Below are 16,372 nucleotides of genomic sequence, written 5' to 3'. Positions count from 1 at the left end.
AATAAGTGAATTTATGGATTCTGAAGATATTAAAAGAATAGTTTTAGAGTCTGTCAGCATGGAACTACAATCCTTTTTTGCATTTGTGTTTAAAAATAATCTTGAAGTTATCATGAAAGATAAGAAAAAATATGGTAAAATTATGAATGTTAACATAATATCGACGTTTGAGAAAGATTAAGAAAACGAATTCTATTTATAATATGCTATTACAACATTCGTAAAGAAGAAATTGAAGGTGAATATTATAAAGAAGTAACTGAAATGTTTAAGAAAGAATTATCTTCTAATGATATAACAATAATTGATGATTCTTTGAAAAAATAAAAATATTTTTTATTGGAGTTGTACATTTTCTTTAAACTTTTATGATTAATTACATTTAAAAAATTTTGAAAAAGAAATTATAACTAGGAAAAATAGGATAACATCGAAAATTTACTAAAACTAATCGTATTTTAGTAGTTTTAGCTTTTACTATGAATGTAGTGACAATTTCTGGAGATTTTATACTCACACGATCCTTCTTCGTCGCTCAATTCTAAAAAAGATCACACTCTTCACTAAGTTTTTTTTTGTAGTCAAAGATATGCTAAATAAAGTCCTTGCAAGAAAATTCGAAAAGTCAAAGGCCTCTATTGAAATTAATACCTATATTTTTAATACTTGTTTTGTGATATGCTGCCATTGTACTATCCCATGGTAGGGCAAAGGTTTTGCCTATTTGCTCTATCGAAAACTGCGCAAACGGCTAAAACCGATGTGGAAACTTTAGGTTATTGTGTGAGTTGGTAGTGAAAGAAATGTGTTTGCAATAAGTTAGAAGATAAGAAGATGACCATATCAGTGAGATTATGTTCTCTAACTTCGCTTGAAAACTGCCTACTTTGGATCTACGTATTTGGCATGGATATGACAAGCGTTCGCCACACACGAATACATAAAAGGAGAGGATTTTAGTGATTAAAAATTTCACGGTCCTCAAGTGGGTACATACCTACAGTTCATATACGATATTCTCTATGAGAATGTACCTTTACCTGTAATATATAAAAAAAGAGAAAGCTATCAGTTGTATTAAAAGTTACTTAAATTAATCTATATTTCTATAAAACTAATTATTATTGTTACTACATTTTAAGTGAGCTTATCGCTTCAATGTTGTTTTCTTGATTTTAAAAACATAAATGAATATTTATTTATTTTTTTCGAGAATCTAGAACTTTGATTCTTCAAAACCGAGTTCTAGATTTATGGAATTTTTTTTAGGTTAGAAACTTACTAAATTTGTATCATTTAGTTCTGTTTTCCTTGAAAGCTGGTAAATGCATTGTATGACTATTTTTAAATAAAATTAACATCTAGAAATATATGATAAATATAGAAAACAAAAATCTAATCTGCATTTTAAAATCTCTGAGGTCTTAAATCTTAAGATAAGTTTAAACATGAATGTTACATTCTTCAGAATTTTTAGGAAAAATGCTTTTATTTAGTTTACTCATACTTGTTCTGACAGACAAGTATTTATATTTAATTCTGCAACATAAGTTTCGGATACTATTACAATATATAATACTATTGGTATATTCGTTGATATCAATGTTTACACATTGATATCAACACTTAATTTTTTATTCAACTTTTTTAAGAAACTTTGGTATTTAAAGCAAAATGATGATTGGTTCTGACTAAAACACTTTACATTTTAGGCTTTTCATCCTTGCAACTAGAACTGATTTAAAGTTGTCTTAGATCATAGTAAAAAGCATTTAAGATTATAAACTTACAAACTCATAAAAAAATAGGTGAACAAACAAAGATATCAAATAAAAAGTCTTTAAAATAATTTGTTTTAGAACGTTATTTTTCAGGAGATCACGTTAAAAACAATTAAGATCTTTCAAAAGTTTCTGAAATTATCACTAATAACTTTTAACCACATACTTGACTTGTTTCGAAATTGAAAATATTATCATCGAGTTTTTGTACATTACAGCATTAAATATAAAATTCCTTAGATTATTTTAAAAAGATATAAAATGTCTCTTTGTCTTTTTTGTTGCATAAATTAGACTTCATCTTGCCCTTAACAAGATGCAAGAATATTTTATGTCATCTTTTTGATATATGAATTTCTTAAATTGGAAAGGTTCCTTTTAAGAACAAAATAAGAAAAAATAAATTATTTTATTCCTAAAAACTACAAGAAGTAAATCATATACATTCTATTAGCTTTGAAAGACATAAATGTACATACAGTTTATTTAATAAAATAATCTCCTCATCAAGTTGATTATTTATTTATTCAGAAATATTTTTAAAAATATTGAAAGTGATTAGAATCTTATTTTATGAAGAAAGATCTTTTATTGCTTTTGTACTTTATTAGAATATTTACCACGTTTACCTAAGAATTATATTGTTCTTAGATGAAGTTTGGAATACCTAAGACTGATTTTAGTTATTTTTAAGAATTATATATGTTTTTCAAAGATAATATTTGTAATACGTCATCAATGATAATAATTTATCATTTTACATTTTGCATAAGAATTTTATAAATTTCTTTTTAATTCTAGAAACTAGAACTTGAATAGTTAAAAAATATTTGTTATCTTTTGAGGTGTATTAATTTATTTTTGATACAAGATTACACAATTGAGACTTAAAATAAAATAATGTCAAGAAAGTTATGGTAATAAAGAATTATAACAAAAAAGCATTTCATTTATTTTTTAATGTAAGAAGAAGTAACACATAATCATAAACTAACAGTAAATGAAGAAGTGTATATAAAAGAATATTTAATTTATTATTCAAGAAATTCTTATAAAAACAAAAAATAGATTAAAATGTTGTTATTTCTTGTTTTATAGTTAAAAATACTTAGAAATCTTTTTAAGCATAAAATAAAGCATATAAGAATTATTAGATAACTTTTGTTCTTATCATAAACATATTTCTAAAATTGATAGTTACAGACTTTCTAAAATTAAATTTTTTAATATTTCAAGTCAACGAAATCTTAAAATAAATCTAGAAGTTTATGTTGCAAATGAAAATCATATTTAAAAAGTAATTAATCTACAACGGAAGTTATTCTGAGATCAAAATTCTCTTTTTTTTTGTCGAATAATAAGACTGCAATTTAATTTCAAAAAATAATTTAATATTTTAAACTCAACTTTAAATTTCCTAATAAATCAGGAATTTAAATATAAATAATTTAATTTATCAAGAAAAAAACTATAAAAAGAGATTACAGAGGGATCCTCATGCTTAGGATCTTATTCTACTTTATGATGGGTTGGACAAGAGATGCTTATTATCGTTTTGTCTTCTATCTCGGTGATCGTGAAGAAGATGTTATTTATGAGTACTGTAGAAACTTGTAGTGAAATTGAAATTGTAGTGATCCGGACCATGAAATCATTCTAAAGTGGTATTCTATTTATGTGTGGGACTTGAAGAAGAGTGTTCAGCAGATGGAATGGAGGATTGGGTTTGATGAAAGTGACGTGAAGCGCATTAGAGAATGTGAAGGAAAAGAATATGCAACGTAGTACGTTCGAGTTCCCCCGGAATATTTTGATGGTCTTTCAAAGATGGTTTTTTGTATCACCATAGAGGATCCTGCTAGGCAAATTAGAGATGCGAATGGTCCGTATTATCTGCAAGGATCAGGTCGTTTACGCTGCGGGTGAGTAATGGAGGATCTCTATGATGAAGATGCTAATACATTTAATGAAGACTTTCTAAAGGATAAATGTATGGGGTTCAAAGAGTTTGATTACGTTGCTAGTTGTACGGGTGATGATATGTTCCATTTTAGTGATAGAGGTGTGAGTGAGACTCTCACCAATTTCGTAAGAGAGTTTGCACGTGTAGCTTTTAAGAGACAAGCGGATGATGCTCATATGAATGCATTGGAATTTAAGAATTCAATTGGTATAGGTCCACTATGGTTAACATTTGAAGGTGAAAGGGGAGAAGGTTTCCACAAGAAAATAATACCTAGTAAAGTCGAGTGTTCTATTTCTTAATAAATTTAAGTTTATTGGATTTTTTTATGTTAATTTATTTTATTTGGGAGAAAGATGATTTGACCCTCCTATATTATGGGGTTGGGACGGCTTGATAGGGTGAGGAATGATGGACTTTTTTTGTTTTTAGGGTGTTTTATCATTTTTTTATATGGAGTAATTTAGCTTGCATGAAAAATTTGAATTCTGTTTAATACTAAGTTTATGGTTTATCTTGTGCTCATCTTCATTTATAGTAACGTTACTTTTTTTGTAAATTTCAAGAGAAGGCTTTATTGAAAAGGGGTTTTTATATTATTTTATTTCATAAGTTATCTTCATTATATTAGGTTGGGGAAAAAGTAATCCATTATTTTTTCGTTACATTACTTTAGTTATCGATTTCTCGCAAAATATCAATCAAACAATTTTAAATTTATCCTTGCTAGAAAGGTGACATTTAGAGCTAAAAAAATTCCTTTACCATTTTTTGTTTGGTCTATTCAATTGTGATTTACAGGGTGTTTAAAATGAAAGTCAACAAAGAGAAAATTCCGTACATTTCACACTTTTCTTTTCTAAAGACGAAAATTCAAGCTAGGCGGGTGAAATTGTTAATGGTGTTTACACTCTCAATACTGTAACAGATAATTACGTGCAATTTTGGTTTCGTCGATTCCGTTCAGGTATTTTTGATGTTAAAGATGCACCTCGCACAGGATAGCCTATTGTCGAAAATGTCGATAAAATCACAGAAATAATCGAAGTTGATCAGCTTCTTAGTAGTTGTAGCATCGCCCAGGAGCTAAAGATCGACCATAAAACAGTTTTAAACCATTTGCGCAAAGCTGGATTCAAAAAGAAGCTCGATGTTTGGGTGTCACACCAATTAACACCAAAAAACATGATGCATCGAATTTCCATCTGCGAAGCCTTGGCCAAACGGAATGAAATCGACCCATTTCTTAAACGGATGGTGACTGGGGATGAGAAATGGGTCACATACGACAATATTGTGCGAAAACAATCGTGGTCAAAGCGCGATTAAGCAGCTCAAATGGTAGCCAAACCAGGACTAACGGCCAGGAAGGTTCTACTGTGCATTTGGTGGGACTGGAAAGGAATCATTTATTATGAGTTGCTTAAATATGGCCAAACACTAAATTCAGATCATTACTGTCAACAACTGGATCATTTAAAGCAAGCGATTGACCAGAAACGGCCAGAATTGGCCAAAAGGAGAGGTGTTGTGTTTGATCAGAACAACGCCAGATCACACATGACTATAGTGACTTCCCAGAACCTCCAGGAGATTGGTTTGGAAATTTTGATGCATCCATCATATAGACCAGACCTTACACTAAGCGATTATCATATTTTTGTTGCACTGCAAAACTTTCTTATTGATAAGAAATTGACATTATAAGAAGATTGTAAAAATCGATCACAAGAGTTTTTCGCAAATAGGGACCAAGACTTTTATGAGACAGCCATTGTGAAGCTACCTTTAAAACGTTAATAAATTAACGAACAAAACTGTGCATATTTGAGCAAAATCAGGCAACCAGAAGTATGTTAAATAAAGGTTTGAAGTTAACGTAAAAATAATGGATAACTTTTTCCCCAACCTAATATTTTCTTAAGGTTGTTGTCCTTCAAACTATTTTTTAACTACATAGAAGCTGTTTCTAGCTTTTTTTAAGCACTTTTTCCACTATAAAAATTTTTTAAAATGTTTATTTATAAGATAATCTGAGTTGTATATGATTTACACTAAATTTTTTTATTTTTAATGTGTTTTTATAATTTTTTAATTAAAAATTTTCATATATATTTAAAACGTCAACCTGAATTTTTCTTTGAAGATTTGAAAATACCTATTAGGGCATTAAAAACAGACCATGTTTAGATAAATGAAATCATGGCTCTGAGTAGACATAAACCCGCTGGCTCTACTTAAAAAAAAGAACCCCCTCAAAAAAAAGAAAAGTTAAAATAGAGATAAGAAATTATGAAAAGTATTTAATTGATCATTTTAAACTTTTCTAAAAGTGTTATAAAGCCAACTTTATGTGTATATGAGTCAAAGTGAACAATATATTTTTTTTTCCATGAAAATTCTTCTAAGAAATAACCTATTCTGTTGTGGTTTAAGCCATATCTCCCCCTATATTCCTGTTTTAAATGAGACCATATATTTTCAATCTGGTTAGTATTTACACCTGAGGCAGTTACGAAACCTAAGCTATGGTTAACTACCTCATGTACAGATCCAAACTCATTAACTGCTTGTGGATACGATGGGTATCCATCAGTTACGATTACTGAACCAGAATATATGTGTTGTTTAAAAACTTCTGTCAAAACTTGGGATCTTCGATTAGGCACCAACTTTAGGAAAAACTTTCTACAGTCTCCCTCTACAACACCACCGACTATCCATTGTATGTTAGGAAGATTGTCCAGCTCATTCGAAGGATTACTAATTATTAAACCATTGCAAATGGCCGTCTCATCTACTTGAACCCTACTCCTACACCTCCTATTTTTTCTACTTCTAAATTACTGTCTCCTATTATCTCCAAGATAAGCTCTTTCATTTTAATATATGATGGCTCTGAAATCCTGCAAAGATTTATTGCCTGGTAATTCGTATAAGAATATACCCAGCAATAAAAACATCTCAAAATTTTCTTGCAATCTATAGTGAACCCCTTTAAATTTTGATCCTATCTTCACAGAAAACAAGCTTTTACATTTTTTAGCCCTACATCTGAATCCCATGCCATCAGAAAACTTTGTTGTATTTTGAATCTTCAAGATACCATCACGGTTAATCTTTTTGCATGGAATTTCCGATATAATAAGACCATGTCTTATCATGAATGATATTGCTTCTGTGTTATCTGTGAAGATTTTGTGGTAAGGATCGAGTTCAGTCATTTCAAGAGGAAGTGATTGCATTTTATGGGGTATGAAAAAATTTTTAGATACGTTCAAATTACCTTTACTAAAAAAAAAGAACCCCCTCAAAAAAGTTCTTTTAAAAGTGCAAAATAAATTATTTTTTTTCAATTTTTACCTTTACTTTTTTAAGGGGGTTCTTTTTTTAGTAGCGCTAACCCGCTGATCCGTAAATTCTATACATTATTTAGAAACTTATTTAAACCAATGTTTTTATTTAAAATGCATGCTTAATATTTATTGTATAAAATAGAAACAAGCATAAAAAACTTGATTTATATTTGTAAGACAATTTAAAAAAACCATTATCATTAAAGTATTAATAAAGTTTTTTGATAATCTAAGGAAATTAAAAGTATGGAGAATACTTGATAAGATTAAATAGCAAATCCTAGTGAATTTGCCCACAAGCATAAAAAGAATAATAAATTCCTACATTATGATATGAGATGATGTGGTAACTAAATTGCACAAGAGCTAAAGTGTTGTTTTTTGAGGATTGTTTTTGATGAACAGTTTCATGAATTCTTACATTTCATGAATCATTCAGTAGAGTTGAATGAATAAAGAGACCATTGAACGAATAATGAGAACGTATAACATTTGTAAGACAAAGAAGAGTAGTAAAAATATTTTTAAAGGTAAGAGATTAGAACAAATTAAAAGTGTGAATAATGTTTATAAAGAAATAGTCGACTTAGAAAATTTTATCAATATTAAAAACATTAGATATAAAGTCATCATAGACACTGGATCTGGGTTTAATTTCGTTGCAGAATCTCTTGTGAGTAAATTAAGATTGAAGGTTAAAACTTTGGATAAGAAAATAGATTTTTTTACATGTTTGAAAGAAAGATATTTTGTTACCAAACAAGTTGAGATTAGGTTTCAATGTGATGGGAAAAATTATAAAGAAAAATTTTATATTCTGCCTAGAAGAAGAGACGAAGCTATTCTTTTGGGAAGGTTCTGGATTAATAAGAAAAATGAAATCAAAAGAGATATATTATGATGCTGAAACGTGTGAAAAGTTATTAGAAGAATTATATAAAGATAATCCTGCAGGCGTTAAAGATTTTAGATGTGAAATTACGACCCCAGATGGTAAAGTTATTGCAGAAAAACCTTATAAGATTCCTCAAGCTTACGAGGATAAGATAAAAGACGAAATCAAAAGGTTATTAAATAAAGGATATATCAAAGAGTCAAAGTCTTCTTGGCTAAACAATGTTCGGCCTGTTATAAAAAAAGATGGCTCTATAAGACTTACAACTAATTTGATTAAGCTAAATAGCATTGTTGAATTAGATAAATATTCTTTACCTCGAACGGACGAAATGGTTTATCGTTTAAGAAATAAGAAAATATTTTCTAAGTTAGACTTAAAAGAGGGATTTTTCCAAATTCACATCAAAGAAAAAGATAAGCATAAAACAGCTTTCAGAATAGGCAACAAGTTATACGAGTGGAACAGAATGCCCATGGGATACAGAAATTCACCCGCCATATTTCAAAAATGCATGGACACTATATTAGGCATGTTATAGGTGAATGTTGTTTCGTATACGTTGATGATATTCTGATTTTTGGCAAAGATGAAAGACAGCACGAGGAAAACTTTAAGAAGGTTGTAAAGCTTTTGATAGAAGCTGGTTTCACACCTAATCAAAGTAAAGTTGAACACAAAAAAAAGGAAGTAAAATTTCTAGGTTACATTATCTCTGAAAATAAAATAAGACTTGCTATAGATTTATCAAAAGCTATGAAAGAATACCCTGAACCAAACAATGTGGATGATGTAAGAAAGTTTCTAGGTATCGTTAACTAATATAGGAAGTTTATAAAAAACTGCTCCAATATATGCGAGCCCCTACTGATATTATTAAGAAAAAATGTAAAGTTTCATTGGAATGAGGAACAGAAGAAAGCTTTCGATGAGTTAAAAAATTCCTTGGTATCTCCAAGATGTTTAAATCAACCAGATTTTACTGAGGATTTTATTCTAGAAACTGATGCCTGTTCAAATGGAATAGGTGCGGTGTTGACTCAGATTATTGACGATGTAGAGGTGCCTATTGCGTATGCTTCAAGAAAACTGATTCCTTTTGAAAGGAACTATAGTATAACAAAGAAGGAAATGTTGGTACATTATGGGGTATGGGACATTTTTGTTACTTTTTGACAGGAAGAGAGTTTATTTTAAGAACGGATCATAAAACTTTAGAAGCTTTCAATACAAAAGGATCAGTGCCTTCAGTTAGAATCTGGAGATGGATTGAACGAATCCCAAATTTTAGTTTCAGAGTTGAATATAAAAAAGGTAAGGAAATGTTAAATGTGGATGTTCTTAGCAGGATGTTTGAAAACCAAGTTTCATTGATTTCAACAAATTCTGAGGATTTAAAATTGAGAAAAGAGATTTATGAATTACACGAAAACTTGGTCCACAGAGGATCTAAAGTAGTTACTCAAGAATTTAACAAATTAAATAAATGCAACATTTCTGAAAAATTAGTAAGGGATATCTTAAAAGAATGTAAAATTTACAAAATGTACAATCCTATTAGAATTTCTGGATTTAGGAATGTAGAAGCTTGGGCTACCAGTCTGAGAGGATACTGGTGACGGGTTCGAATCCCCGTGGGACTCAAAACTTTCAAGGTGGGACTTGAACAGACTTGAACTCCATAAGGAGGGCTAGACTAAGTAGGGTGAAAGGACCTGCGGAGTATGACCTATCGGATGACTGCGCACACGGCTCGAAACAGGTGGGAGACTTGAGTCCAATCTAACAGAGTGTTGGTAGTGTAAGAGAGTGTGCTTGCAATCAGTCAGAAGGTAAGGGCCGACCACACCAGTACGATGATGCTCTCTCCCCGGGTCTCTAACCACGCTTGTAAATACTGCCTACTGTGGATCTACATTTTCGGCATGGATTAGGGTGGTAAGGCTAGTGGTTTCGTTCTCCTGGAATCAAAGCCAAATGGGTATGATAGGTGCTTGCCGCACAAGGCCGCTTAAAGAAGGGGGTTTAAGTGAGTAAGAATCTCACAGTACTCGAGTGGCAATGAACCACAGTTCACCCGCGAGAGTCTCTATGAAGATTTCCCCCTACCTTGGCACACAAAAAAAAATGTAGAAGCTTACGAAGTGGGAGAAAAGATAGCATTTGATATGATCGGACCTATTGAAGGAAAATACATAATAACAGCAATAGATTATTTTACAAGATTTGGATTCGCTAATGTGGTCAAGTTGAAAGAAACGAGACTTATTTTAGGATTTTTAAAGAATATCCATAAAGAAATTGAAATAAAAATGTTAATTTCTGATTCAGCTAAAGAGAATAAAGCAAAGGAAATTAAGGAATGGTGTAAACTTCATAGCATAAAACAACATTTTACAACTCCGTACCATCATCAGTCTAATAGGAGGGTAGAAAGGTTAAATAGAACCATTTTAGAAGGCATTAAAAAGTTGAATCATAAAAAGAAATCCTTAAAAGCAAAGGTCAAGGCAGTTTTAGAAGTTTACAATAGAGTAGAACATAGTAAGATAAAAATCTCACCTAAAGAGAAACTTAAGTCAGAGACTTGGGATAAGATTCGACGTCTACAATTCAATAGCAGAATTAAAAGAAATAAAAATATTCTTGATGTTGGTAAGAAGGTAAAATATGAGCTAAAGGATGAATTAATTATTAAAGATGAGATTAGTAAGTATAAAGGTCAACCTTTATTCAAGGAAACAGGTGATATTGCTGAAATTTTAGAAAATGATGTTTACATGATAAGAACACATAAAAATAAACTATTAAAAAGACATGCAGATCAGCTAAGAATATAGAATTCTAGTAAGCTTATTTAGAGAAGAAAATGTTGTGTAAAATACTTTAAAATTTTTTAAAAATGCCCTCAACTTACAATATCTTATTACAACTATTAAGTATAAATAATCTTAAACAAAATAAAGTGGACGTATTTTTATTTAATGGTTGAGAAAAACTTTTAAATTTTAATAAACATTACAATTATCCAACAGAACTCAATAGCAATCTGTAACTATAGTGTAATCTTAAAAAAACATAGTTATTGTGATATTTCTTATCCTTAAATCTATTTTACTTATTTTCTAATTCTCATAATATTTATTTGTTAACATTTTAATGTTAACGGACAGTTCCGCCTGACTATAAAAAAAAAAATTAAAAAAAAAATACCCCCTAAAAACGATTTTCAAAACATAAAATTTAATTTAGAATGGAATCTTTAAAATTATATAGTCCACAAATTCTTTTTAAAATATTAACATGTTCACCATTCTTCATCTCTTGTAATAAAGTAAGTATCTTTTTCTTTTTGTCTTGTAGATTCAACTGCGATTTACATAAGGTATTTGTCTTATACAAAGACATTTCGTTGATGTGATCTCTATCACGTAAACACTTTAAAAGTTCCACTATACTAGGATGAGGATTACTAATTTCTCTGTTCAACGAGGAATTAAACCCTTCCGCACCATTATTTGTGAACGGAATATCAAATAATATTCTTGTGTAGAGATCATCATTTCTAAAAAAATTTCCTAAATACCAATTTATATAATAATAATTAAGTAATTTCTTTACTCTTTCATTTCTATATGAATTCAAAACTAAGTTTGCTAAATCTTTAAATGCTTGTTTCCTATTTTCCTCCTTAGTAAATATAAAGCGTAATAATACTTTAATTAAAAATTTAAAGTTTTTATCATTACGATACATACTTTCAAGTTGAAGGCTCTTGATTTTTCTATAAATTGCTTGTGAATAATGAAATACACAAAATCTACCTATACTCTTCGGAAAATGACTCATAAGAGCATTTTCTATGGTCAACTCAAAATCTAAAATTACATTATCCATAAATACTAGTCCTCCCATAGACTTAAGGATGCTAAATGCAATTTCATAAGTACTCTGCTTTTTATCAGGTAATAAAAAATAACAAAATGGGACAAATCTACTATTCTTTACATAATATATTACAAAAAGCTGATAAAATGACCTTGGGCAAGCATAAAAAGTTCCATCAACCGCAAAAGTATTCGATAATTTTGCTTCATTTAGATTCTTTGAACTCCAACATGCTATTAAACGTTTACTATTAAGTTTATAATTATCATAATGTATAAACTTTTCACCTGATCGTATTACCAATAGTTCATCAGGTATATCATAGTTATTAGAAAAGCTATATGTAGGATGGCTGATCTTAGATATCATGTTTTGTTATGGATCTAATCTTATTCTGAAGCATGTGTTTAGGAAATAAATATATAAACACTAATAAACAAATAAATATGTTTAATCCCAACACTATAATTTCCTGAAATAGATTGTAACCTCCGTATATTTCTTTTTAAACTTTCTATCTTAGGAAGTTGTTGCTTTTCAGCATCATTAAGTGTACGATCCAAAAGGATCATACGGTAATTAGCAGTATTCAAATTTCGCGCGCGTCCACCTCCATCAAAATTCTAGATCGATACTCATCGTGAGCATCGATCAACCACCAGTAGCTACCGAAGCGTCCCTCTAGCTACCCCCACCTCTCGCCTCCCCACTTCACCATCCACTAGTGCGTACGCCCTGCTGGGACGGTACAAAGGGATATTCTTCCTATTTCTTCACCGGACGCTTACGAATACACATCTTCACGGATTATAGAGGCCACAGTGGACAAAGGGCTTTAAGAATTCACAAAGGACAACGAAAGATCACCTTAATCTTTAAGTCTTGTGAAGGCAAGCCTATTCGACATCACAACCCTTAAGGTCGTGATTGCTATAATTCAGGAGAGCGAGAGGTGAGATCTTTCCATTATTATAATTTCTATCAACGATATTTTTCCCACGTGGTTATACCACGTGGTAGATTTTCTTGTTATAATTAAAATACATCCAGGGTTTTTATGCCGCAAGGCTTTTCCCTGCCGAGCCAATAAAAAAGGCATTGTTTCTTTGTTTGGCTCAACCACGTGTTTTATTTTACACCTTAATCTAATCCTTTATTCTCCACTTCATAGCATATAAGTAATGATCAGAGGAATTTTCATTGAAGAATCTTTTGGTCAGAACATTTTGGTGCAATCCTGTAAGGTGCGAGTTCCCGACTTCTGATTTACGAAGCAGTGAATAGACTATCACCACGCCGAGCAAACTGATTAGAGAACAACGAAGTCGAGAAAGTCCGCCATCTTGCGAACATCTTCAACGCTCAGCTCAACCATCATCACGAAAGATCTAGAAAGGAGGTAAGTAGTTTCAATTATCCGTGTGTGCGCTTATGCGTACACACTTTTGTTCATAAACATATATTTCAAGTGAAACTGCGTCTTCGAATCCAGTAGAAGTTTGCAATTTCTAATATCATTATTCATTTATTCATCATTTGTAAGAAATTTCATATTAAGCTTTGAATCGATATATGAATAACTTAATTATTAATATCAACGGTAGAAACGTATAGATTCACGAAATAGTTATTTCTTAATCACGCGGAAATCGCTTTATCCTTGTACAAACAACGATAACATTTTCGGCGGTCCCACCGTCACGCCGTATTTCTTTATTTGAACGATCGACTAGAGAACGAAGACGCCGCGACGTGTAGAGGGTTTCTCTATAGTGAAATAAGACTAGATTAAAATTTTTGCGACTTGCTTCCCTTCATTGAACATTTATCAACGGCTACGTAAACTAATAACTACTTCCGGTTAGCGTGATTCCCTAGTCTTCTAGTAACTTTAGAGGGCGCGATCTTCGGTCGTACCGCCATAGTCGTCTCGCCGGTCACTCCATCTATCGGCATACAGCTAGCGACGATCGCATACCCCCTCCAACGATTTACGGCAGCAGGACGGTACTCGCGTGATCAAGAACCCAACGCACGGCCATATACTCGTGCAAAGGAAATTTTTATAATATCATAAATTCATTTGAGTAGATTTCGAAGAGTAGAATAGTTAATAACGGTTCGTGATGGCATCGCAAAAACAGCTCGGACAGCTTGAACAAAAACGGCTAGTTTTAGAATTGGGTTTAACGCACGTCGAAAATCTAATCAATGAAGGAAATCTAAATAAGCAGGAATTAAGAAGGCGCTACGAACGACTTGCACCACTAGTAGAGAAATACGAAACCTTTTATGAAAAGTGCGTTACTGCTATCAACGAAGCAGGAGGAGTCGATAGTTTAACTCCAATCATAGAGAGATATTGCGCGATCGGAGACAAACTTCATTCAAACGATACCGCCACAGTTAACAACCCGAATAACGCTGACGAAAGCAACGATATCACGAAAACCCGCGATCAACAAATACCATTACGGCGCATTGAGATCCCGCAATTCGACAGGAATATAGGGAAATGGATCCCATTTAAATCTAGCTTTTTAACCCTCGTAGACACGCGTAGTGATATATCGGATTTAGAAAAACACGTATACCTTCGCGACTCTCTTCGCGGCGAAGCCCTTCAAACGATCGAGCATTATCAATTAACTGGGGAAAAATATAAGGACGCGTGGGGAGCTTTATTGAAGGCGTTTGATGTGCCACGGATACTATTAGCTCGGGTAGTCGACGCGTTAATCGACATATCCCGACCGAAGGCCGGATCAGCAAAGGACGTAACGGCATTCTTGAACGAACTGCGTTCTCACATCTCCACACTCGAGACATATAATGTAAGTTCGGTGGTCTGGCCAGTACGCCTCGCTGAACGCGCGTTACCCCCCGAGATGCTGCAAGAATGGAATAAACAGATAGATTCCGACGAATATCCGACTATCGAGCAATTCTTTAATTTTTTAACCCGATATGCGCGTGCGTGTGCTCCGCTGGAAACATCATCAACATCCGCGAACCTCAAGCCCTGCGCAAAACGTAGATATCTCGAGAAGATGATTTTACGACCACGAAAACGATAGGACACACGTCCGACACGCACGTTTCTTACTCGTAGCATGACGAGATGTATTCTTTGTAGACGAGCTGACCACCCTTTATATCACTGCCCTCGATACAATAACATGACGGAACAAAATAGTTTGACAGTGGTCAAACGTCATAGATTATGTCAAAATTGCTTACGGACGCATCAAGGTCCATGCAATTCTTTACATTGCCAAATCTGTAAACGACCTCATCATACATCACTACATAGTAATACTAGCCAACAGAAGGCCGCGATACAGGAGACCACAACCTCCACGAAGCAGGAGACCGCGTCAACATCCCAAACTGAACCCATCTTCACGTGACTAACTCCGATCTTTAATAGCAACGCGCGCGGTGTATCGAATCAACTCCTTATGAGCGCGATGTGTCGCGTAAGAAAGGAAGACAGAACTTTCAGACTATGTCGGGCGCTATTAGATACGTGTGTCGCCGCACACTTTATCACCGAGAAGGTCGCGAGAGACCTACGTTTGCCGATCAAACCATATTCGATCCCTATTCACGCTATCAACGACACCACAACTCAAACGACGGGCGTTATCGAGATAAACATTCGATCATTAGATAACAAATATAGTCGAAACCTTTCACTACTCATCGTTCCAAAGATAGCTGATGAGGTACCCAGCGAAATCTTCCCGCGAGAACTCATCAAAATCCCGTCCGATCGAAAACTTGCAGATCCCCAGTTCCATTTACCACGACCGGTCGATATCTTGATAGGTTCTGGAGTAACACTAGCGCTCATGACAATAGGACAAGTTTCTTTATCACCAGGACGCGGCGATCTGATACTCCAGAAAACACGATTAGGTTAGGTAGTCGCCGGGGGAATCGAATCTGACGATCGTAAGAGAAATCAAACGTTTTTGGCGACAACCGAATTGAAAGAACAGTTAGAAAAATTTTGGTTGTGGGAGGAAGCGAATATAACGCGATCGAACCCGGTAAACGAAATAGATTGTGAAAATCATTATGTCCAAAACACCAAGCGCGATGAGTCAGGACGATATATTGTGCGTTTACCTTTTCGCGAAGAAGGACATGATTACAGTTACCTACGCGGTATAGCTCTACGTCGATTCCATAACCTTCGGAAGAAATTGTACGCGAATACTGAACTTCGGAAGGAATATGAACGAATTATGCAGGAATATATCAATTTAGGACATATGTCGATCGTCGAAGATGAATCCAGAGGGGTTGCTATCTTCCCCACCACGCGGTTATCAAATCAGCTAGCACGACAACAAAGGTACGGGTCGTATTCGACGCCTCCGCGAAAAATGACAAGAGACTTTCTCTCAACGACACCTTATTAGTCGGACCTACAATACAAGACACATTAGTAGAACATTTATTACGATTCCGGACATATCGG

The sequence above is a fragment of the Polistes dominula genome, unplaced genomic scaffold (assembly GCF_049000335.1).
Source record: "Polistes dominula isolate Pdom_NZ unplaced genomic scaffold, Pdom_raw_medaka contig_241, whole genome shotgun sequence".
Classification (NCBI taxonomy): Eukaryota; Metazoa; Arthropoda; class Insecta; order Hymenoptera; family Vespidae; genus Polistes; species Polistes dominula.
The sequence above is the reverse complement of the archived record's forward strand: the minus strand, read 5'-3'. Positions refer to the sequence as shown.